Raw genomic sequence first — 26,202 nt, 5'->3', positions numbered from 1 at the left:
CTTCCATGAACTGGATATAGATATTTCCTGAGAGACAGAGATACAGCAAGTCAAGTACAGAAGTGGATGCTAGTAGCAAACTAGTGAACTTAAAACGGACCACTTGTTAGTAATTTTTGAAAAAAAATATTAGAAGAGCTGAAGGTGCTTTCAACCCCATAGGAACAACAATGCCAATGAACCACCACTTTCTCATACTAGACCAATATACAAAGAACGTACATTGAACCTATGGCTCCAAATGCATATGTGGCAGAAGATGAGATTTTGAGCAACATTGGAAAGGAAGCACTTGTCTTCCCTAGCTTGTCTCCCAGTTTAAGGGAATGTCATGCAGCAGAAAGGCTGGTTAGGGAAGAAAGAAATGGAATGGTTAGGGATTTTATGGGCAGAAAACTGGGATAGGAAAGAATATTTTAAATGTAAATATAGAGAATTCCAATTAAAAAAATCAATAAATTTCTCTAAAAAATAAAAAAAAAATGAATGATATAAAGGAAAAGAAACCTGCCAAGTAATCACACGTATTAACTCAGAAATCCGAAGTGTAATAGTAAAGTAAAATAGTGAAGTAATTAAATAGTGAAGTAGTCAGAGTAATACTCGTGGAAAGTCTGGGATGATGAAATCTCAACTAGTAGCACTTCTTTCTTCCAAATATCAGTGTCAGACAGAAACTGCACTATAGATATCCAAAGCATGGAGGAGTTTACTCAGACCTAGGGACACAATACTTGTTTTTCACTTCTTCCTTATGACCTTCTCTTCTTGACAAATTGAGTAAAGGCCATGAGCTCTTAGGAAAACAACTGTGCCCTTCACAACACTTGGCTTTTGGAAGTTAGAAATGAAGGATATAAACTCTCCAGGAACCATAAGAACAGGGAAGTCCAGATTCTTCTGAGGGTCTCCCAGCTCCTGATTCCCTCATGTGGGAGGCTCAGATCAAGGCTATCTCTTCACCCATAGCACTCAACCCCTATATATGTCTCACTGAGCTTTCCGTAGGACCATATATTTGTTCCTTGTATTTTGTACCAAGACAGAGGACCAGCTTCTTTCTCCCTATTTCTGATCTCTTCATCCTCTTTGTTATCACTCCCCAATTTGCTCTGAATTTAGAGGCCAATTAGTAAAACCTAGAGTTACTGAAGGAATATCTGAGAGACAGTTGCAGTCACGACAACTCATGTGATATCACAGAAGAAGCTAATGCTCTCCAGGATACAAGAGATTTTGCATGAATGAACTAACTATGATGTCTCTAAGACCTGCCATGGCCTATCTGCTAAAGAGCTTTCCTTAAATTGACCAGATTTGAGGGTGCCCTTTCCACATATATCTCTTATTACACAGTGGAAATGTTTACGTACTCCGTCTCTCTAAAGCTAGTGACTTCTCTTTGCTTCATTAGTGGTTACATGCTCTGAATGGACAAAGTTATTCAGGGTCTTGGCATGAGTCGATAAGATTTAGGAATTTGAGTTTAGAAGATTCTTCTAGATAATATTTTCTTTCCCAGGTTCATTCCTGTGACACACAGTTCAATTTTCTTCATTTCCTCTGTTCCCAAAGGCCAGTATTTTCCCTACGGATCTTTAATTGAATGCATGTGTATTTCAATTTTTATTGAATATTCCTTGATAGGTGACTTTATATATATTCCTGAATTTGTACTCAAAAATTTGCTTTTCCACTTCCATTTTCTGCAATGATTTTAGCAACAAAGGCGCCCAGCTATAGAGTGATTATAACAGTGTAAATAGGGTGTACCTACTTCAAATGGCAATCTCCAAATTCCTATTTCATCCAAAAATTTCCAGATATCAATAAACCATAGGACCACATGGAGTATAGAATTTGGTTCTCAGGTCCCTTTTGATCTCGGTTCCTCAATATCTCTTTTCCAGTGTCTCAGGGTTAGATTTGAGGTTTTTGGATGTTTTACCATGATTCTTTCTTGAGGCCAAACATAAGATAGAGAAGTATGGGAAGTGATAAGAATGGCTTCAGGACCAGGGAAACCTCAACTTCAATAGTTTCATAAGAACAGGAGGGAATCTATTTGCCAATTCTATTTGTGGATTCTACATTCTTGACCCAGTTGCACTGAATCCATGATAAAATTCCCCCTAACTTCATACAGTAGGAGCCACCAAAAGTAATATATATGTATATATATATATATATATATATATATATATATATATATATATATATATATATATATATAAAATCAGCCACCAAAACTAGATAAGATTTAGGAAGCTAAGTGCATTCTACCAGGAACTGGATATAGGTCTTGCCTGAGAGAGAGCTGGAGCATATCAAATACAGGAGTGAATGTTAGTGGCAAACCAGTGAACTGAAAACAGACCTCTTGTTGGTAGGTTTTGAGAAAGGATTACAAGAGTTGAAGGTGCTGTTAACCCCAAAAGAAAACAATGTCAATGAAACAGAGCTTTCTGGTAATAGACCAATATTCAAAGAATGAACACGGACAGACCTATGGCTCCAAATGTATATTTGGCAGAGGATGGCGTTGCTGGCACCAATGGAAGGAGAAGTCCTTGGTCTTATGGTGGTTTGTCACCCAGTTCAAGGAAATGTCAAGGGGTAGAAGTATGGTTAGATAAGAAAGGATTGTGAACAGGTAGTGATCTTATGGGCAGGAAACTAAGAAAGGAAATAATATTTTAAATGTAAATATAGACTCATCCACTTTAAAAACACTAAAATTTTATAAAAAATAAGAAAGATATAAAAATAAAGAAAACTGCCAACTAATCACAGTTATTCACTCAAAAATCTATAGTGGTATTCAGAGTAATACTAGTGGAAAGACAAAGATGATGTAAGTCTCAATTAGAAGAACTTCTCTCTCCCAGATATCAATGTCAGACACAAACTGCACTATAGGTATCCAAATCTTGGAGGAGTTTCCTCTGAGCTGTGGACATAATACTTGTCCATCCTTCTTCTTTAGGACCTTTTTCTTAGGACAAAAATAATAAAGGCCATAGCTCTCAGAGAAACAACTGTGCCATCTCAAACTCTTGGCTTTGCAATAAAGAAATGAATGATATAAATCCTCTGACATCCAGGAATCATTAGATCAGGGAAGTCCAGATGCTTCAGTGAAGCTTCCAGATCTTGATTCCCATATGAGTAAGGCTCAGATCAAGTCTATCTCTTCAGTGATACCACTCAACCCCTACCAAGGGCTCTCTGAACTTTCCCAGTACCACTTATTTCTTCATTTTTTTAATACTAAGACAGAAGGCAAGCTTCCTTCCTCTCTTCTCTGATCTCTTCATCCTGTTTGTACTCCCTCCCAAATGGCTGTTTACTCTGAATAAGTGGCCTATTAGTAAACTGGAGAGGTACTGAAGGAATATCTGAGAGGCAGTTCCTGTCAGGACAATACTTGTTACATCACAGAAGAAGCTAGGGCTCTCCAGTTACAACAGATTTTTCAGGTGGTGCCTATTTATTATGTCACTGATAACTGGCAGGGCCTACCTACTGAACAGCTTTCCTTACATTGACCAGATTCAAGGGTGTCCTTTCTAGGTCTGTCTCCTTTGGCACAGTGGAAACCTTTACGTACTCCATCTCTCTAAAGCTACAGAATTCTCTCTGCATCACTCGTGGTTACATGCTCTGATGGAGAAAGTTAGTCAGGGCCTTGGCATGTGTCCCAAAGATCTAAGAATATGGAGTGCAGGAGATTCTACTGGATAATAATTTTATCCCTAGTTCCATTCCTCTGGCTTATAGTACAATTTCCTCAGATATCTCTCTTTTCTAAAGGCCAGTATTTTCCCTACAGACCTTTAGTTTAGTGAATATTTTATTAAAATTTTTTGTACATTCCTTGATAGTGGAATATATATATTGCTGAATGTGTACTCAAATGTTCTATTATCCTATTCCATTTTTTTGTTATGATTTTGAAACAAAGGGGCCCAGCTCTATAGTTCTGAATATCTTGTATTTACTTAAATGATAAACTCCCAAATCCTTATTTTATCCAAAAATTACCAGATATTAGTAAAAGAAACGACAGCATAGACTATATGATGCATTTCTGTAGTCGCATTAGATAGCAGTTCTCTAATATCTATCTTCCTGTGTTTCAAGGGCCAGACTTGAGGGTTTTGGATGCTTTACCATGATTCTTTCTGCAGTCCAAAAATAAGGTTCATGTCATGGGCTGAGGGATGAGGGGCTTGAGGTCCAGTGAATCTTCTACTTCAATAGGTTCATAAGAATAGGATGGAGTCTCTTTGGCTTAGTCATTTGTGGATTCTAAATTCTTGACCTAGTTTCACAGAATCCTTGTTAAAAATCAACGAAACACCCTAGCTGTATGAGGCACCAAATATATCTTAGCCATTCTGATTGGTGTGCTGTGGAACCTCAGGATTTTTTTTTATTTCCATTTACCTAGTGGCTAAGAATGTGGATATTCCTCAGTTGAAAATTCATTGTTCAGCTCTACACACACACACACACACACACACATACACACACACAGACACACACACACACACACACACACAGACACACACACACACTCAGCAACCAAATGTAGATAAGACTGATGAAGCTAAGGAGTCTATGCTGCCAGTGAACTGAAAACGGACATCTTTTTGGTAGAGTTTGAGAAAGGATTAAAAGAGCTAAAGGTGCTTTCAACCCTATAAGAACAACAATGATAATGAACCAGAGATTTCTGGTACTAAACCAATATTCAAAGACTATACATGGATAGAACTATGGCTCCAACGGCATCTGTGGCAAAGGATAGCGTTGTTGGTCACCAATGGAAGGAGAAGTCCAATGGAAGGAGAAGTCCTTGGTACTGCCTGGGTTTGACTCCAAGTTCAAGGGAAAGTCAGGGGGCAGTAAGGTGGGTTATATAAGAAGGTTAGCGGATTTAGATAGGGCAATTATGGAAAAGAAACTGGGAAAGGAAATAACATTTGAAATGCAAATGTAGAAATATCCAAATAAAAAAGCAATAAAATTGTATTAAAAATAAAAAAAATGAAAGAAAGAAAAGAAACCTGCCAGATAATCAAACCTATTGACAGAGAAATCCAAACAGTCACTGTCTGGAAATGGTATTCAGTGTAATACTAATGGAAAGACTGAGATGATGAAGTCTCAACTAGATCCCTTCCAGATATCAGTGTCAGACACAAATTGCACTACAGGTATACAAAGCTTGGAGGCATTTACACTGAGTTGAGGACACAATACTTGTCTTTTCTTTGTTTCTTTGGACCTTTTTCTTCAGGGCAAAAAGAGTAAAAGCCATGAGCTCTGAGGAGAACAACTGTGCCCTTCCCAGCAACTAGCTTTTGGAATGAAGAAATTGATTATATAAAAACTCTGATTTACAGGAACCATAAGAAAAGAGAAGTCCAGATGCTTCTGAGAGGGTCCCAGCTCCTGATTTGCATATGTGGATGGCTCAGATCAAGGCTATCTGTTCAGCAATACCAGTCAACCCCTACCAAGGAGTCACTGAGTTTTCCCAAGCACACATATTACTTCCCTTTTTTAGACAAAGACAGAATGGCAGTTTCCTTCTACCCATTTCTGATCTTTTCATCCTCTTTGTTCTTACTCCAAAATGGATGTTTATTCTGAATTAGATGCCTATTACTGAACCCTAGAGGTACTGAAGGAATACCTGAGATGCAGATGAAGTCATGACAACAATTGTGACATCACAGAAGAAAAATCTCTCCAGGTTACAAGAGATTTTTCAGGCAAGGCCTAATGATGATATCACTGAGAACTGCCATGGCCTACCTGCTGAACAGCTTTCCTTACATTGACCATATTTGAGGGTGTCCTTTCCTGGTATGTCTCCTGTGACACAGTGGAAACCTTTATATCCTCCATCTCTGTAAAACTATAGATTTCGCTTTGCTTTATATGAGATTACATGCTCTGAACAGAAAAAGTTAGTCAAGGGCTTGGAATGGGTAGAAAAGGTCTTTTAACATAGAATGGATGGGATTCTTTTGGATATTAATGTTATTCCCAGGTACATTTCGTGAAATACAGTTCAATTTTGTTTCTCTTCTCTGCTTCCCAAAGGCCAGTATTTTCACTACGGACCTTCAATTGAATTAATATTGTGTTTCACTTTCTTACTGTACATTCCTCGATATGGGACTTAATAAATATTTCTGAATGTGTACTCAAAAATTCGGTATTCCAATTCCTTTTTCTGCAATGATTTTGGAAACAAATGTGGCCCAGCTCTAGAATGAGTATAACATTGTACATATTGTATACCTACTTGAAATGATAAACTCATAAATCCTAAATTTATCCCAAAATTACCAGACATCAGTAAAGCAAAAAAAAAAAAAAACATGGACTGTAGAATTCGGTTCTCTAGTCCAATTTGATACCAGTCCTGCATTATCTACCTTACTGTGTTCCCGTGGCAAGACTAGAGTGTTGTGGATACTTGACTATGATTCTTTCTTCAGGCCAAACATAAGATTCACGAGGTTTGGAAGAGTGAGGAATGGCTTGAGGTCCTCAGTTTCATTAGGTTCATAAGAACAAGAGAGAGTCTACTTTGCACTGTCCTTTTTAGATTCTACTTTCTTGACATTATTCCCCAGAATCCATGTTAAAATTCCATCTAATTTCATATCTGTAGGTTACATATGTATATATATATATATATATATATATATATATATATAGAGAGAGAGAGAGAGAGAGAGAGAGAGAGATGGAGATGCAGATGTAGATATAGATATACAGATATATATATACATATATATATATATATATATATATATATATATATATATATATATATCAGCCACCAAAACTAAATAAGATTGATGAAACTTAAAATTGCATGATCAGAAGATATGGATATAGGTCTTTCCTGAGAGACACAGCTAGAACATGTCAAATACAAAAGTGAATTGTAGTAGCAAAAAAGTGAACTGAAAGCACATCTCTTGTTGGTAGATTTTTGAGGAAGGATTACAGGAGCTGAAGGAGCTTTCAGTCCAATAAAAAAGACAATGCCAATGAACCGGAGTTTTCTTGTAATATATGAATATTCAAATATAGTACATGGATAGACCTATGGCCCCAACTTCATATGTAGCAGAGAATGTCCTTGCTGGGCACCAATAGAAAGAGATGCCCTGGGTCTAACCTAGGTTTTATTACCAATTCAAGGGAATTTCAAAGGGCAGTAAGGGGAATTATATAAGAAGTGTGGGGGGACGGGGAGGGATCGTATGGACAGGAAACTGGGAAAGGCAAAAATATTTGAAATGTAAATATGGAAAAATCAAATAAAAAAGCAAAAAAATTGCTAAAAATAAAAAGAATTAAATATGTTAAACATAAGAAAACTGCCATCTAATCAGACATATTGACTGAGAAATCTGAAGGGTCACAACCAGGCAATGGGAGACAGAGTAATATTAGTGGAAAAATGATAGGATGAACTATAAACATGTCTCTCTCCCGAATACCAGTATCAGAGTCAAACTGCACTTTAGGTATCCAAATAATCGAGGAGTTTACTCTGAGCTGAAGACACAATACTTGTCTTTCACTTCTTCCTTAGGACCTTTTTCTTCTGAGCAAAAAAAAAATAAATAAATAAAAGCCATCAGCTCTAAGGAAAAGAACAGTGCCCTTCACAACGCCTGGTTTTTGGGATAAAGATATTAATGATATAAACTCTCTAACAGGAACCACTTGAAGCAGGGAAGTCCAGATGCTTCTGACAGGCTCCGAGCTCCGAGCTCCTGATCCCATGTGTGGAAGGCTCAGATCAATTCTATCTCTTCAAGGTAACTACTCAACTCCTACCAAGGACTCAGTGAGATTTCTCTGGGTGGACATATTTCTTCCTTTTTTTATACCAAGGCAGAAGTCCATCTTCATTCTCCCCATCTCTGAGCTTTTCATCCTCTTTATTCTTACTCCCAAATTGATGTTTCCTCTGAAATAGAGGCCAATTAGTAAAACCTATAGGTACTGAAGGAATATACGAGAGGCATTGCAGACATGACAACATGATATCACAGGAGAAACTAGGGATCTCCAAGATACAAGATATTTTTTCATGGAGGGCCTAATGATGATGTAACTGAGAATTTCCATGGCCTACCTCTAAACAGCTTTCTTTACATTGAGCAGTTTCGAGAGTGCCGTTTCCAGGTTTGTGCCCTGTAACACAGGGGAATCCTTTATGTACTCTGTCTCTCTAAAGCTAGAGACTTCCCTTTGCTTCATTACTGTTTACATGTTCTGAATGGACAAAGTTAGTCAGGGTCTTGGCAGGGGTAGAAATGATCTAGACACACAGAGTAGAGGAGATACTTCTGGATAATAATTTTATTCCCAGTTCAATTCCTGTGACATACAGTGCAATTTCCTAGGTTTTCTCTGTTTCCTAAAGGACAGAATTTGCCCTACAGTATTTTGACTGAATATTGTATTACACTTTCTTATTGTACTTCTTTTATTGGAGACTTTGTATATATTCCTTTGTATATATATATATATATATATATATATATATATATATATATATATATATATATATTTGTGTACTCAAAAACTGTATTTTTCAATTCATTTTTTGCACTGATTTTGGCAACAAAGAGGGTCGAGCTATAGAGTAAATCTAAGACTTTAAATATAGTGTACCTAATTCAAATGATAAACTCCCAAATCATAATTTTATCCCAATATTACCAGACATCAGTAAAGCAAAGGACAAAATGAAGTACAGATTATGTTTCTTGTAGTCCCATTAGATATCAGTACTCTAATATCTGAATTCCTGAGTTCACAGGGACGGACTTGAGGGTTTTAAATAAATTACCCCGATTCTTTCTTCTGGTAAAACATAAGATTCAGGAGGATGGGCAGGGAGAAAAATCACTTGAGGTCAAGATAAACCTCAACTTCAATAGTTTCATAAGAACAGGAGGGAGTCTATTTGACATTGTCATTTGGTGATTCTACATTCATGACCTAGTTTCCCAGAAAACATGTTAAAATTCCACCCAACATCCTAGCTGTAGGAGCCAGCAAAATGTGTGTGTGTGTGTGTGTGCATACATTTTCTATATATATTTCAGACACCAAAATTAGATAAGATTGATGATGCTAAGAAGTGCATGCTGTGTGGAAAACAAGGGCACTGGAGAAAAATTCCTGAAGAAACCATGGCCTATGATCTAAGATCAAGAATCAACAAATGGGATCTCATAAAACTGAAAAGCTTTTGAAGGCAAAGGATACTGTGGTTAGGAAAAAACAGCAACCAACATATTGGGAAAAGATCTTTACCGATCCTACAACAGATAGAGGGTATATATATATATATATATATATATATATATATATATATATCTCCAAACTCAAAAAGTTAGACAGCCGCAGGGAGTCAAATAACCCTATTAAAAATGGGGTTCAGAGCTAAACAAAGAATTCACAGCTGATGAACACGGAATGGCAGAGAAACACCTAAAGAAATGTTCAACATCTTTAGTCATAAGGGAAATAAAAATCAAAGCAAACCTGAGATTTCACCTCACACCAGTGAGAATGGCTAAGATCAAAATCTCAGGTGACAGCAAGTGCTGGCAAGGTTGTGGAGAAAGAGGAACACTCCTCCATTGTTGGTGGGATTGCAGACTTGTACAACCCTTCTGGAAATCAGTCTGGAGGTTCCTCAGAAAATTGGACATTGAACTACCTGAGGATCCAGCTATACCTCTCTTGGGGATATACTCAAAAGATGCCCAAACATATAAAAAAAAAACACGTGTTCTACTATGTTCATAGCAGCCTTATTTATAATAGCCAGAAGCTGGAAAGAACCCAGATGCCCTTTAAGGGAGGAATGGATACAGAAAATGTGGTACATCTACACAATGGAATATTACACAGCTATCAAAAACATCGCCTTTATGAAATTCATAGGCAAATTGATCAAACTGCAAAATATCATCCTGAGTGACGTAACCCAATCACAGAAAAACACACATGGTATGCACTCATTGATAAGTGTCTATTAACCCAAATGCATGAAATATCCTAGATGCACAGAACACGTGATACTCAAGACGGATGATCAAAATGTGAATGCTTCAGTCCTTCTTTAAAAGTGGAACCAGAATACACTTGGCATGGAATAGGGAGGCAAAGATCAAATGAGCGGCAGAAGGAACACCCATTCAGAGCCTGCCCCACATAGGGCCTATACATATACAGTCACCCAATTAGAAAAGATCGATGAAGCAAAGAAATGCAGACTGACAGTTACCACATGTAAATCTCTCCTGAGAGGCACAGTCAGAATACAGCAAATACACAGGCGAATGCCAGCAGCAAACCAATGATCTGAGAAAGGGACCTGCGTTGTAAGAATCAGAAAAAGGACTGGATGACCCTGAAGGGGTTCGAGACCACATATGAACAACAATACCAACCAACCAGAGCTTCCAGGGAGTAAGCCACTACCCAAAGACTATACATGGACTGACCCTGGACTCTGACCTCATAGGCATCTATGAATATCCTAGTAAGAGCACCAGTGGAAGGGGAAGCCCTGGGTCCTGCTAAGACTGAATCCCCAGTGAACGTGATTGTTGGGGGGCTGGAGGTAATGGGGGGAGGATGGGAAGGGGATCACCCATATAGAATTGGTTATACAATGGACACCTTTACATACTACATCGCCCTAAAGTTAGAAACTACTTCTTGCTTCATTAGTGTATACATGCTGTAAATGTAGAAGGTCAGGCACTGGGCATACAGAGAAAGGATCTAGGAACATGGGGTGAAGTAGATTCTTCTGGACAATCATTTTATTCCCAATTCCATTCCTCTGACATACAATTCAATTTCCTAGGTTTTCTATGTTTTCCACAAGCCAGTATTTTTTCTACAGACCTTTAATTGAATGAATTTCACATTACATTTTCTTATTTTACATTCCTTGATAGGGGACTTTATAAATATATTCCTGAATGTGTACTCAAAACTTCTGTTTTCCAATTCCAATATTTTAAATGATTTTTTCAACAAAGGGGACTCAGCTATAGAGTATAATAATTTAAATATTATGTACCTACTTCAAAGGATAAACTCCCTAAACCTTATTTTATCCAAAAATTACCAGACATCAGTAATGCAAAAAACACCATGGAGTGTAGAATGCAGTTCTCTTGTCTCATTAGATATCAGTTCTCATATATCTACCTTCCTGTGTTCCCAGTCCCTGTCTTGAGGGTTTTGGATGTTCTACCATGATTATTTCTACAGGCAAAACATAATATTCAGGAGGATGGGCAGTGAGAGGAATGGCTTTAGGTCCAGTAAAACCTCAAAACCAATATGTTCATATGAACAGGAGGGAGTCTATTGGTCATATTCATTTGTGGATTATAAAATCTTGACATAGTTGTGCAGAATCCATTTTGAAATTGCACCTAACCAGCTGTACGAGCCAAAAAATGTATATTTACTAGCCACAAAAACTAGATAATGTTGATAAAGCTAAGCAGTGCATTCTGCAAGGAAGCTGATATAGATCTTCCCTGAGAGACACAGGAAGAACCTGTCAAGCAGAGAAGTGAATGCAAGTGGCAAACCAGTGAACTGAAAACAGACCTCTTGTTGGTATATTTTGAGAAAGAATTAAAGGAGCTGAAGTGGTTTTCAACCCCATAAGAACAACAATGCCAATGAACCAGAGCTTTCTGGGTCTAAACCAATATTCAAAGACTAAATGGACAGACCTATGGCTCCAACTGGATATGTAGCAAAGGATGGCTTTTTTGTGCATCAACAGGAGAAGCCCTTCATCCTCCCTGGGTTTGACTCCCAGTTCAAGGGAATGTCAAGGAGCAGTAAGGGACATTGTAGAAATGGGGAGAGGGACAGTTTAGGGATCTTATGGGCCGGAAATTGGGGAGGAAATAACATTTGAATTGTAAATATAGAATTATCCAATTGAAAAAAGGAATAAAATTTGCTAAAAAAATAAAAGAAATTAAAGTAAAGAAATCTGCCACCTAATCACACCTACTGATTCAGAAATCTAAAAGATCACTGTCAAGGAATGGAACTCAGATTATTACTAGTGAAAAGACTGAGATGATGAAGTCTCAACTAGAAACAATTCTATCTCCCAGATATCAGTGTCAGACACAAACTGCAAAATAAGACCAATTTTTCCCTATCTAAGTTTCAAACCACAGATGAAAATCACCACGTGATTCAGGTAGTCTCTTTACTCTACTTAAAACAAACTTAAACACCTTCTATTGTTGTTGTAAAAATTAATAAAAATAAAAAATAAAAAATAAAAATGAAACAGTAAATGTTTTTCTCTGGTTGGTTTACCCTGCTTGGGTTCCACACCTCAGTGCCCCAGATATCTGCTGGATATCTTGGCAGAAACACAGCCCAGCCACACACTTTCTTACAGTGAGACTCTTACATATAAAAACACACCACACAATAATCTTATTTCCAATTGGTAAGATATAATTGCCCACTTAAACATACAAAGCCCGGTACCATCTATCCCTTGCACCTTATATTTACCAAGTCTCCAGCTTCTCCCACAACGACTCCTTGCTTCTCCTCTCTCTCTCTCTTTCTTTATTCACTCTCCCAAATATATCAACCCTTTCATGCTTTAGTTTCTCTTTCTCTTACAAAGACTCCTAGCTTCTCCCCTCTCTCCATCTCCTGTCAATTCTAACTCTTCTCAGTTCCCCATCCTGTCTCTAAACCGTTCCCTTCTCCTCCTAGCTTCCTTCTCCTCCCCTATCTCCATCTCCTGTCTCTTCTAACTCTTCTCAGTTCCCCATCCTATCTCTAAACCATTCCCTTCTCCTCCTTGCTTCCTTCTCCTCCCTTCACAGTCCCAACTGTGCCATCCTCTCCCCCTCCTGCTCAGGTTCCACTGGCTCAACTGTCAGCAACTGTCCTCTCTAACCCTATTCTCTGAATCTAATCCCCCTCTTGCTCCTGACATTTCCCTCTGTCCAAATCTCACGCTCTTGCCTTTATTTAACAAATTCAGAGAAAATTTCAAGGCAAACCACAACATTCTATCAATTCTAAAATCAATATGCAACTTAAAACTCAGGGCTTTAGCCCAAAATATATCCATCACTTAAGCTCTCTACCCGGAGCCACAGATTTTTCTTTAACCTTAATAACTTCTACAATATCTGTCTGCATTCACTCTGCCTGCTGTTACAGACATTTATCACAACTCTCTACTTGGGGGTAGTGACTAATTTTTCCTTATCTAAGTTCTGAAGCATTTATGAAAATCCCCTGTTTCAGGAAATGTCTCTACACTCTTCTTCCTAGAACCAAATTTTATCACTTTTTAATAATACCTGTAATAATGAAGTACCTTGTGTAGCTAGGATTTAATCCCAAAATTCACTTGGAGCCCACCTTAAAAAGAATATGAGTATCCTGAAAAACTTTCTAAACAACTTTCTTTAAAAAGCAGCTTTAATCTCTTAACTCTCTGAGCTGCCCTTACTTATCACAGAGCAGCGGACCTACAGCCTGTCAGTACAGGCTGCTTCGCTTTTTCATTGTTTGAATTCCTGGCCTTAAGTTATCACATGCCTTAACATAGAGCCTGTGTCCTCTTACTTAGAAAATAAAACTTTTCAGTAAACTCTAAGGAATGCTATTGGATTCTTGATCATCACCTTGGTTCATGATCTGTTGTAAAAAGAGAAAAGAAAAAAGTAATGTTGCCTTTTACACCGCTAGCACTGGCACCATATTGTCCCATGATATCTGGTAGATATCTTTGGGAAAACACATCCCCACTCCTTGGCTGCCCAGTGTCTCTTGCTGCCACACACTTTCCTATCCTCAAACCCTCATGTAAAAGAACACACAACACAATAATTTTGACCCAATTAATAAGATATAATTGCCCACTTAAACAAACAAAGCACTTTACCATCTATCCCTTAGGAACATTAATACCAACCTGTAAATACAGAGAGCAGAATCTTGACTTCACCTTCAATGGCTTCTCACCCTCTCCTCTTGCTGTCTCTCCCTTTTCCTCTAGTCTCCTCCTCTCCTTTCAAACATCTCTCCCGCCCATCCTTCCTTCTCCTCCAATGACAGGATTCCTTCTATCCTGTTCCTGCCCCTCACATGTACTTTACAAATTCAATGGGAGGTGGTTCTTGTGAAGTCACCTGAGTTCTGAGTACAAGACTAGGCAACTATCCTTGGGCCAGTGGATTTAGCATCAAAATACAGATAACTTCAGGGCAAACCACAACAAGTAGCTTTGATATCCTAGTGAAATCTTTCAAGCCATTAAAAATTGCAAATGTGAACATGTACTAATTTTCTTCTCTTGCTTGATGGTGAAAAAAAGTGGTACCCAACACTGTATGAGACCTAGTATTACATAATACACGTAGAGAAAACAAATTACTCCCAAGGCCAACATAACTTCATAAGTAAGCAATTTGTTATAAAGTAACAAAGAACAAACAAAGTACTTTTTTCAGTTGGTTTCCCTTCACTGTAGGCAGCAATTTGAATTTCTAGAGCAATGGTTAAGTATTGTATTATTTATCATTAAAAGTACCCTCATAAGAATCTTAAAAAAAAAAAAAGAAATCTAAACATCTGTATAAAAACGTCATATCTGCTTTAAATGATCAGAATATACGTCTGTGATTGGAAATCCTTATTAAATCTTATCAGGAAGCTGAGGGTAAAACTGGGTCAGAAATCAGTCATCAACAGTCCAGCTTCTGTGACAGTCACACCATTACCTGTACCACCATTGTTCTTGATCCCTGACCTTAAAAGGTCCCAGCCTTTCCGAACTTCAAATTGTTCCATATATATATATATATATTTTACATCAGAGACAGTAGTGAAAACATCTTAGCCAGCTTCACGAACACTTTTATTTTCCCAAAAGCTTTTTAAGGGTTGTGGTCGTCTCTGACCATTGTACATTTCTTCAGGCAATGATGGAAGCACTGATCTGCCCCAGAGGCAATCCCTAAATGACCTTGACCACTGTTATTGCCAATACCAATGGTGCTGCCTTTTGAATGGTGGGAATCTCCATGAGGATTTTCATGCACTTCTTAGATTAAGAGAGATATGAGTGGTATAACCGAGCAACACTCTGCATGAAGTCCTCGTTGGGTTCATGACTCACCAATGCCCAATGAGACTGTGCTGAAGAGTGGGCCATAACCCAGGAGTTCTAAATCTCTATGCCATTTCTCCTTCTCAGGCCTTGGCCATACTCCATGTCAGAACCAAATTTGAACCATTCTTTTACCATGGATAGAATTTCAAATACTCTACTGATAGTGGGCATCCTTACATTGTCCTTGACTTTAATGGAATTGCTTTATGTTTCTCTCCATTTAGGTTGATGTTGGGTACCGACTTGCAGCTCATTGCTTCTATTATGTTTCTGCATAGGACTGGTATCCCTGCTCGCTCTTATCCTTTTAACATGAAAAGGGTTTCGAATATTTTTGCAAGCCTTTTCAGCATCTAATCAGATTATCATGTGATTTTTTTCTTTTATTTTCATTAGGTAGTGCATTATATTGATGGATTTTCAGAAATTGAACCATCCCTGCCTCCCACTAGAAATTAATAATTGCACAGCATAACCTACAGAAGTGTTCTCATATTCACACACATATTCTAACAGCTCCTCCAAAAAACAAAAACGAAACATGTTAACAAAAAAAGCCATGCACCCTACAGAACATATCTAATACTCACATACACACTCAAACATCCCAAACGAAAAAACGAAAACCAAAAAACATGCAATCAAAAAAAAAAATAACCATGCTTCGACAACATCAAAATAGAATGAACTAAATATCACTTATCATTAATGCCTTTAAGCATTAATGGCCTCTACTCAATAGTAAAAGAACACAGGCTATCACAATGGATTTAAAAACAGGATCTATCCTTCTGTTGCACTCAAGAAACACAATCCAGCAACTGAGATAGACACAACCTCATACAAAGGTGTTTGAAAAGCTTTTCCAAGCAAATAGACACAAGAAACAAATGGCGTAGATATTCTAACATCCAGCAAATCAGACATGCAACCAAAAGTAATCAATAGAGTTGGGGAAGGACAATTCATATGCATCAGAAGAAAAATCCACCAAAATGCCATCTCGATTCTAGATGTCTATATGCCAAAGACAAAGGCAGCAATATTGTTGAAGCTTAAATATCAAATCGAACCTCACAAATGAGTAGTAGGGAATATCAATGTCCTACTCTTACCAAGGGCAGGCCATTGAGACAGAAATTAAAAAAAAATGATGTAACTAACACGGGGTTCAATTAAGTTGACCTCACTGATATCTACATAATAATTCACCTGAATACAAAAGTAAACACTCTCCTTTCAGTACCTCATGGAACCTTATCCTAAACTGACCATGTTCTCACACTCTAAAAAAGCCACAAGGGATACAGAAAGACTGTGCTAACCATTGTATTTTCTCAGATGACAATGGATTAAAACTGGACTTCAACAATAAGAAAAAGTGTATAAACTCATTGAAATTCAATAACTCGCAACTGAAGAACCATCAGTTCAGAGAAGACATAAAAAAAAGCATTCCTAGAATTCAAAGAAAATGAAGGCACAGCTTCTCCAAACTTAAGGGAAATAAGGAAAGCATTGCTAAGAGGAACATGCATATGCAGCACAAGGCGCTTTCATAAAGAAACCAGAGAGAACCAACACTAGCAACTTCCCAGCACACCCTAAGTCTCTAAAATAAAAAGAAACAAATACATATTAAAGGAGGAGACAGCAAGAAATAATCAGACTCGGGGTGAAAGTGGTACATCAGAAACAAAGAATACAAAGATCAACAAAAAAAAAAATAGCTGGTTCCTTGGGAACATCAACAAGACAGACAAACCCTAAGACAGATAATGTACTAGGAGGAGAAATAGCATCCAAATCAGAAATGATCAGGGAGCCACATCGATGGACACTGATGAAAGTCACAAAATCCTTAGGTCTCACTTCAGAAACCTGGTGGTTACACAATTTGAAGCTCTGAATGAAATGGATGATTTTGTAGATGGATAACACTGACCACATGTAAACTGAGGTAAGATAAACTATGTAAATAGCTCTACAACACCTAAAGAGACAAAAGAGTAATTAAAAGTTTCCCCACTGAAAGAGCCACAAGGCCAGATTGTTTGAGCACAGAGTCCTACCAGATTTTCAAAGAATTCTCAACATACTCCAAAAAACAGAAACAGGAGGAAAATTGCCAAACTTATTCCTTGACAGCACAGTCACCCTGACACCTAAATCACAAAAGGACTTAACACAGCAAGAATTTCAGACGAACTTCCCTTAAGAACATAGGTGGAAAAAATACTAGGTAAAATTATAGAAAACAAAATCCAAGGACACATGAATATTCCATCCAGTGCCATCTAGTAGGCTTCCTCCTGTAGCTGCAGGAGTGGTTCAGTCTATGAAAATCGATCAAAGTGATTCACCATATAAGCAAACTGAAGTGTAAAAAATTCTGCCCTCAGCATTTCACATTAACTTGTGAGCTACACATGGAGTTAAACTTTGTTTAAGTTGCATATAAACCAATATATATATATATATATATATATATATATATATATATATATATATATATATATATATACCTACCTAGCTATTCTACTCCTGGCCTTATAACTGAAAAGACCTCTGCCATACCTCAAGGACATGTACTCCATAAGTTTCCTTACTGCTTTCTTTATAATAAGAAGGAAATAGAAATAACCCAGATGCCCCTCAACCAAAGAATGGCTACAGAAAATGTGGTTCATTTATAGTATGGAATACTATGCAGCTATGAAAATAAGTACATTGTGAGGATGTAGTCAAGTAGATGGAATGAGAAAGTATTGTTCTGAATGAGGTAATTGAGACACAAAATAACATGTACATATTCACTTAAAAGAAGGTATTAGCCATAAAGTACAGAATTCACAAGCTACGATCTACGGAACCAAAGAAGCTAAACAAGAAGAAAGGCCTAAGAAAATGCTTAAATTTCACTCAGAAAGATGAATAAAATAATGAGAGTAGGCAGATGGAAGGAAAGGATTGGGTGGTGAGAGGATGGGAAGGGAAATGGGTTTTGAGAATCATTTCTTGGGAGAGACGGGCAAGAGGGACAGAGGGCCAAGAGAATAAACTGAAATCAGTGACTGTCCAGGGTGGGTGATATCTGTATTATTTGCCTGCAATCTGGGATGTGTGAGGCTACCCCAGCATCCATGAGGGTGACTTTAGCTGAGATTCGTAGCAGTGGGGATACGGGTACTGAAATGGTCACTTTCCATAGCCACAGAGGACCCAAGGTGGAAGGATAATAACCCAAACACACTCCCAAAATTTTGACCCAGAATTTGTCCTCTCTATAAGAAACACAAGTACAGAGATGGAAGAGGAAATGAGGGAATGGCGACAAGGTAAGTGGCCGGATGTGAGACTTATCCTATGGGCAAACGGCAAACCCTGACATTATTAATGGTCCTTTCTTATGTTTGCAGACAGGAGGGTAGCATTATTGTCCTCTGCAAGACTCAACAGAGCAGCCGACTGACACAGGTGCACAGACATACGGCCAAATATCGAATGGAGCTCAGTGAGTCTCACTGAAGGGCTGAGGGAAGTGCAGACAGAGACAGAGGAGCACAATGGTCCTCACGTGGGGTCACTAAACCAGTCGCTTGTCTGTGGATCCTGTTCTCCTACCCGGGCTGCGTTTTCAGGACCTGGTGGGAGACGATGAATCTAGTTGAGTAGAGACTTGATGTGCCAGGGGAGAGGGTGAACCCAGAGGGGTCCTCCACTCTCTCAGATAAGAAGGGGAGAGGATAGAAGGAGGGCGTATAAATGGTAGGAGCCTGGAGGAGTGTGGTTCCAGGGCAGCATTCAGAATGCTACCTGGTGAATAGATGCAACCATTCTAGCAAGGGACTCAGGCATGACATCACTGGGAAGGGGGCGGGACATCATGGGTGTGGGACATGACATCATGGTGGTGGGGCATGACATCACGATTATCCATCAGAAGTAATTATCTGGCTAAACATTCATCACGAGTGTCAGCTCCACAGGCTCACTGAAGATCCTGAACCATAGTTGTTAGTGAAGTTATATATTGAAAAACCCAGTCAATATCTTATCTTGTGTCCTTTCACCTGTACCAAATCGTTTGATCTCTTTGTTTGACTCTTGATAACTGTTTTGGAACATCTTGGAATGTGTTCTGAGTAGGATTAAGTCTGTTTACTCTCTCAGAACAATTAAATGGTGACACCTGGGAGACTGGCAGAGTTGTCACTGGAATTTTGACAAATAGAAAGAGACTTATAGCAGTCCCACTATAAAAGAGCTTAATAACCATTGATATAATTTTAAGAATTATTGTAGGATCGTTATTAAGACTAAAGAATTCATCTACTTGTCTGTATACTAACACTACAGGACAGTACAACTTCATAGGCCTGCAGAGATGTGCTCCAAAGGTGCTATAACTCAATTATTGTTATATATGTCTAATAATAACAACAGGAATAGCATTTTAATAGCAGGAAACTTTCCCAAAATGAATCCATTACAGCCTTGCTTAATAAGGGTGTACCAGTTGTGGATTATAAAGTAATCCGATGCTGTTCATCTGAGGATGATCACCTGCCAGTTATTAGCTTGTCCAGTCATGGCTCCTGACACTTTCTTCTCAGTCCCACATACTACCTTCTCCAAAACTGACAATATGATCCATCACAAAACAGGCCTCAACAAATACAAGAAGACTGAATTAATCCCTTGCATCCTATGAGATCACTAAACACTAAGAATGGTCTTCAATAACAACAAGAACAACCAAAGACCCACATATACATGGTAGCTCAGGAATGATTTACTCGAGGAGAACTTGTTCAAGGAAGAAATAAAGAAAAAATTAAAGACACTTTTGAATTTAATGAAAATGAAGGCATAACTTGGGAACACAAAAAAGGAATGCTAAGAGGAAAACTCATAGCTCTGAGAGCCTCCACAGAGAAACAATTGCTATGATCCACTAGCAGTTTGACAGAACACCTGAAATCTCAGAACCAATACAAATCCAAATACACCAAGAGGACTATACAGCAGGAAATAATCAAACTCCAGACTGAAATCAACCAAGTAGAAACAAAAGGAATTATATAAAGAATCAACAAAACCAGGAGCTGGTTCTTTGAAAAATCCAGAAATAGGTAAATCCTTAAATTAAATTAAATTAAAAATAACAAAATCAGAATTGAAATAGAGATATAACCATAGAAAATGAGAAAACTCGAAAAATTATCAGATCCTACTATAAAAGCCTATGCTTAAAAAAACGGGAAAGTAAGGAATAAATGGATAATTTTCTATTCAGATACAAGTTACCAAAGTTGAATCAGGATCAGATAAACCATCTAAATACTCCCATAACTCATAAAGTAGTAGAAGCAGTCATTAAATATCTCCCAACCAAAGATCCCAGGACTGGAAAGGTTTAGTACAGAATTCTCTCAGACCTTCACAGAATACCTAATACCAATATTCTCCAAACTATTCAACAATCTAGAAATAGAAGAAATACTACACAATTCTTTCTCTGATGCCATAGTTATGCTTATAACTAAAGCAAACAAAGACCCATCAAAAAAAGAGAATTTCAGACCAATTTATTCATGAATATCCCTGCAAATATTCTCAGTAAATTTCTTTCAAACCAAATCCAAGAACACATCAAAACAATCATCCATCATGATCAAGTAGGCTTCATCCTGGAGATACTGGGATTGTTTAATATACAGAACCTGATCACTAATCAAACTAATCCCACTATAAAAACAAATTCAAAGAAAAGAAAACAATTAATTATCTCATTAGATGCTGAGAAAGCATTTTACAGTTAAAAGTCTTGGAAATATCTTAAATTCAAGGACCATACTGAAGCACAGTAAAAGCAATATACAGCAAACCAGTAGCCAGCATCAAACTAAATGGAGAGAAATTTAATGCAATCCCACTAAAATCAGGAACTAGACAAGGACACCCACTCTTTCCCTACCTTTTCAATATAGTATTCGAAGTCCTAGCCAGAGTAATTAGACAACAAATGTAGGTAAACAGACTAATATTGCAAATGAAGTATTCAAAATGTCACTATGTGCAGATGATGTGGTAGTATATTTAATTGGCCCCAAAATTTCCACCAGTGAATTTATAAGCCTAATAAAAAACTTTAGCAAAGTGGCAGGGTAAAAAATTGATTCAAACAAATCAGTACTCTACTCAAAAGAGAAATAGACTGAGAAAGAAATTACAGAAATGACACACTTGACAACAGTCAAAAAGCATATGAAATACTTCAGTGTGACTCTAACCAAGCAAGTGAAAGATATATATGACAAGAACACATGTCTCTGAAGAATTAAATTGAAGGTCTCAGAAATTAGAAAGATCTTCCATGCTTGTGTATTGACAGGACAAATGTTGTAAAAATGTCCATTTTGCCCAAAGCAATTTACAGATTCAATTCAATCCCCATCAATATTACAAGTGAATTCTTCACAGACATAAAAATGACAGTTTGCCAATTTATTTGGAATAAAATAAATCCCAGGATAGAGAAAACTATTCTCAAAAATAAAAGCATTTTGGGGAAATCACCATCCCTGAGCTCATGTTGTGTTACAGAGCAATGGTGATGAAAAACTGTATTGTATTGGTATTGAGACAGGCAGGTAAATAAATGGAATAGAATTGAAGATGCAGAAATGAACCCACACAGCTATGGCCACTTGGAAATTGATAAAATATCTAAAACCATTCAGTGGAAAAAATGATAGCATTTTTTTAAAAAATTGTGCTGTTTCACCTGAAGGGCAGAATGTAGAAGAATGCAAATCAATCCATTCTTATCTCCTTGTACAAAGTTTAAGTAAATGTGGATTAAAGTCCTCCACATAAAGATCACCAGTGGAACAGGAAGCACTTGGTCCTGGTAAGACTGAAACCCCAGTGAATGTGATTGTTGGGGGAGGGTGTCAATGGGGGGAGGGTGGGGAGGGGAACACCCATAAAGGGGAGGGGGAGGGATTAGTGGGATGTTTGCCTGGAAAACTGAAAAGGGAATAACACTCGTAATGTAAATAAGAAATACTCAAGTTAATAAAAAAATTTAAAAATAAGACCTCCAAATAAAACCAGATACACTGAAACTAACTGATGAAAAATCAGGGAAAAGCCTTGAACACTTTGATATTGGGGAAATTTTCCTGAATAGAACACCAAAGGCTTTTGTTCTAAGATCAAAAATTGAAAAATGAAACTTCATAAAATTTCAAAGTTTCTGTAAGGCAAAGGACACTGTCATTACTTCCATACAGCAACTAACATCTTGGGAAAAGATATTTAAAAATCCTATATCCGATGGAGCACTAATGTACAATATATACAAAAAATTCAATAAGCTATCCTTCATAGAACCAAATAACACTATTTAATAGTGGACTACAGTTCTAAACACAAAAATTCTCAACTGATGAATATTGAATGGCTGAGAAGCACCTAAAGATATTTTCAACATCCTTTGTCCTTGGGGAAAAGCAAATCAAAACAATCCTGAGATTCTACCTCATACCACTCAGAATGGCTAAGATAAAAAAGTCAGGTGACAAAAGAGGCTGGCAAGGATGTGGAGAGAAAGGAACACTCTGTCACTGTTGAAATTGCAAGCTCTTTAAATACTCTGGAAACCGGCTGGAGGTTCCTCAGAAAATTGAACGTAGTATTTACTACTTGAGAACCCAGCTGTACCATTCGATGGCATATATCCAAAACTTGCTCCAACCTACAACAAGTTCACATACACCACTATGTTTATAACAGCCTTGTTTATAAAGGACCGAAGCTGGAAAGAGCCCACATGTCCCTCAAAAGAGAAACAGATAAGGTGGTACATTTACACAATGGTGTGGTACTGAGGTATTAAATAGAATGACTTCAGGCAATTCATAGGCAAATGGATGAAACTAGAAAATATCATCCTGAGTGAAGTAAACCTAACACAAATAAAGGCACATGGCATGCACTCACTGGTAAGGGGGTAATCTCTTGAATTTCTCAGATACTAAGGATGTGACAGGTTCCCTGGACCTAACATTGATGACATTAGCCAACATACACAACAACAGTGATACTGAACCTGAAGACACCACCTGCAGTAGATAGACATGGTCCACAGTGCAAGAATGGGACAACTCACCCATCTCTTATTAAATCACAGTTATCCCTGTCTAGTGGAAATGCAGGGCAAAAATGCAGCAGAGGCTGAAGGAAAGGCCATCCAGAGATCTGCAGACACCAAACTGGACACTGTTGCTGATCTTGAGATCTGCTTGCAAACTGGAGTCTGATATGCCTATCCTCTGAGAGGCTCTGCCAGCACAGCCAACCATTGAACTGAGCCTAGAGATCCCAATGGAAGATGTAGGGGAAGGCCTGAAGGAGCTGAAGGGGATTGTAATTAGAGGTCGAATAATGATATCAATTAAGCAGACACCTCAGAGCTCCCATGGCCCTAACAACCAACCATAGAATGTATATGGTCTGGTACCCTACATATGTAGCTGAGGACTGCCTCATCTCACATCAGTGGAAGGGGAAGCACTTGGCCTTTAGATGCTTGATGTCCCAGAGAAGAGTGATTCTAGAGGGGTGAGGCAAGAATGAGTGGGAGATTTGGGGAGGCACCCTCTTAGAGACAAAGTGGAGGAGTATACTGTGGGGTGGTTTATTAATGGGGACTTGAAAGTGGTTAATATTTGCAATGAAAACGAAAACAATGATTAATAATACTAATAATAAAGGAGTGGCATTTTCCATACATTATTTTACTGCACAGGTTAGCTTGGAACATTTATTGTTGCCTAGATGCATATTTCTTCCTACAGTTTCTGATTTCTTGTTTTCTGAGGAGTGTAGCCTTAGGTCTTTCTCTTCATTCAAAGAAGGCATAACACTTAACTCCTTTCTCCAAGCAAGGGTGATTGTAGATATGTCTGTAAAAGGCAGGAGCCATTTCTAAAATCTATTTGGGGGTCACCAAAAGAATTAATTACAAGCAAAATTTGTAACACGAACAGTATATGTTCAATAAACTTACTAGTATTGAATGCATCCCAGGATTTCTAGCCTGGCAACTGTGTACGATAACAAGAGACATTTAGAATTTCAATATATGTGACTAGAGAAAATACATTCCATTGAGTAGCATACTCAATATTTCAAAAATATCATCATGAAAATAATATTAAGAGCTTTAGGACAAGAAAAAATAATGAACACCAAGTCACAAGCATCACAGAAACACCTGGAAGTCACAAGGAATTCTAATATCAATCACATGCATTCTATGCTCTATTCATATCCTATTACATGTTCATTCCCTAACACAGTCCACCAGTGATTTTCTAGTCCCTGCAGTCTCTGAGGAGCAAGGGTCTGGATCAGCTTTTCACATTCGGTTTTGAGGCTCCAAGACACATGACTGCACCACTGATGGCCTCCAGTTTACAGGGAACTACCCTGTTTTAAGAGTCGCTTGACTGCACAGTGTCTTAAGCACTCCTTGCCCTTTCCGTTCATGTTGATCCTTCCAGAATCCCTTGTCTTGGCCCCTGACAGTGTGCACAAGAGCAGATAGCACTCTGGATTCAAAGGAGGAGAGTCGACAGGGATCCTCCCCATTCAGGAAGCTTGGATGATCGCCCGCTACTACAAGCAGAATTGACAAGTGAGGCAGCTCCTGACTGGGCCATGAAGACCTCGCGACTGCCTCGTGCAGACCTCGCGACTTCCCGGTGCAGACCTCACGACCCCCCGTGCAGACCTCGCGACTGCACCATGCAGTCCTCGCTACTGCCCCGTGCTAACTCGAGGACAGGCCCTCTCGAGCTTTGGTTGTTTCCTGAGATCAATGGTCACTCGAGATTTCCCTGCTTTGCCTTCCGGACTTGTCCAAAGTTCTCGGGAGAGAGAGCAATACTCAAATGATACAGCTCAACTGATGTTCCTCACCACTGGGAAGTACATTCACTGCCACTTCACGAGTAGTAGCCCATTTGCCATTTCTTGTTCAATTTCCTAACGACTAAAAGGCCAGATGTGTGGAGAGAGGCCAGTGAGCTTCATCCCGGACTTTACCCTCTGACCATGCACCGCCGATTTCCCAGCCTCCTCGGCCTTGGAACGCCTTTAGATTCCCCCAAGATGATTATAACACCGGACTCCAATGGGGGAAGCACTTTAAGGGTTCCCAGTGTTCGCCACCTGAGACCGCCTTCAGTGTCCCCCAACCGGATTATAACTTCCTACACCAGTGTGGGAAGCAATTGAACAGCAGAGACCCGAGCGACTTTGTACCTCCCGGACTACTTAGACGCACTCGGTACAAGTTCAGATGCACAAAACCCTATGAAGACCAGAGATTCAAAAAAACCTGATATTCGTGCTACAGAAAAGCTACGGAAACTCGAAGATCATATGAAGGCTTCAGTCAGTAAGGGGGTCCTAGACCACAGACCGGAACTGACAGAGAAGAAGAAATGGACAGTTCCACTTCCTCTGAGGGTTCCTGAGGGCATGAGTAATTCACTGACCAAGGATAGCAGATCACTGAGTAACCCACTGACCAGGGATACCAGAACATGTGCTTACATCCTGCTACCAGAAAGAGTGGCCGCATCTTTAGTGCTCATTCTTGGGAAGATGAAAAAAAAAAGTGGGTTATTTCTACTGGGTTTGAAGAAAATATGGACTTTGACGAGTTGGTAGCCAGAGTGCCTGCAACATCTACAAAACACAGTACTGGAGAGAACACTGAAAGATTCAAAGTAGATCACACTGTGCCTGGGCCACCTTCTGCTGACTCTTCTTTTTTTTTTTTTTTTTTTTTTTTTTTATTAACTTGAGTATTTCTTATATACATTTCGAGTGTTATTCCCTTTCCCGGTTTCCGGGCAAAC

The 26,202-nt window shown here is 38.5% G+C and overlaps 1 long non-coding RNA gene across 1 annotated transcript; it reads left to right on the top strand.

Moving 5' to 3' along the window:
* The first annotated feature begins 5,400 nt into the window (after positions 1-5,400).
* Positions 5,401-19,248, top strand: LOC134478902 (uncharacterized). The gene is made up of 3 exons (XR_010062387.1): positions 5,401-5,877; positions 7,758-7,859; positions 18,682-19,248. It is a non-coding gene; the product is annotated as an uncharacterized LOC134478902 (long non-coding RNA).
* Positions 19,249-26,202: the final 6,954 nt, after the last annotated feature.

The sequence above is a fragment of the Rattus norvegicus genome (genome assembly GCF_036323735.1).
Source record: "Rattus norvegicus strain BN/NHsdMcwi chromosome Y unlocalized genomic scaffold, GRCr8 chrY_unlocalized_32, whole genome shotgun sequence".
NCBI lineage: Eukaryota > Metazoa > Chordata > Mammalia > Rodentia > Muridae > Rattus > Rattus norvegicus.
This window is presented reverse-complemented; position numbering and strand designations above follow the sequence as displayed.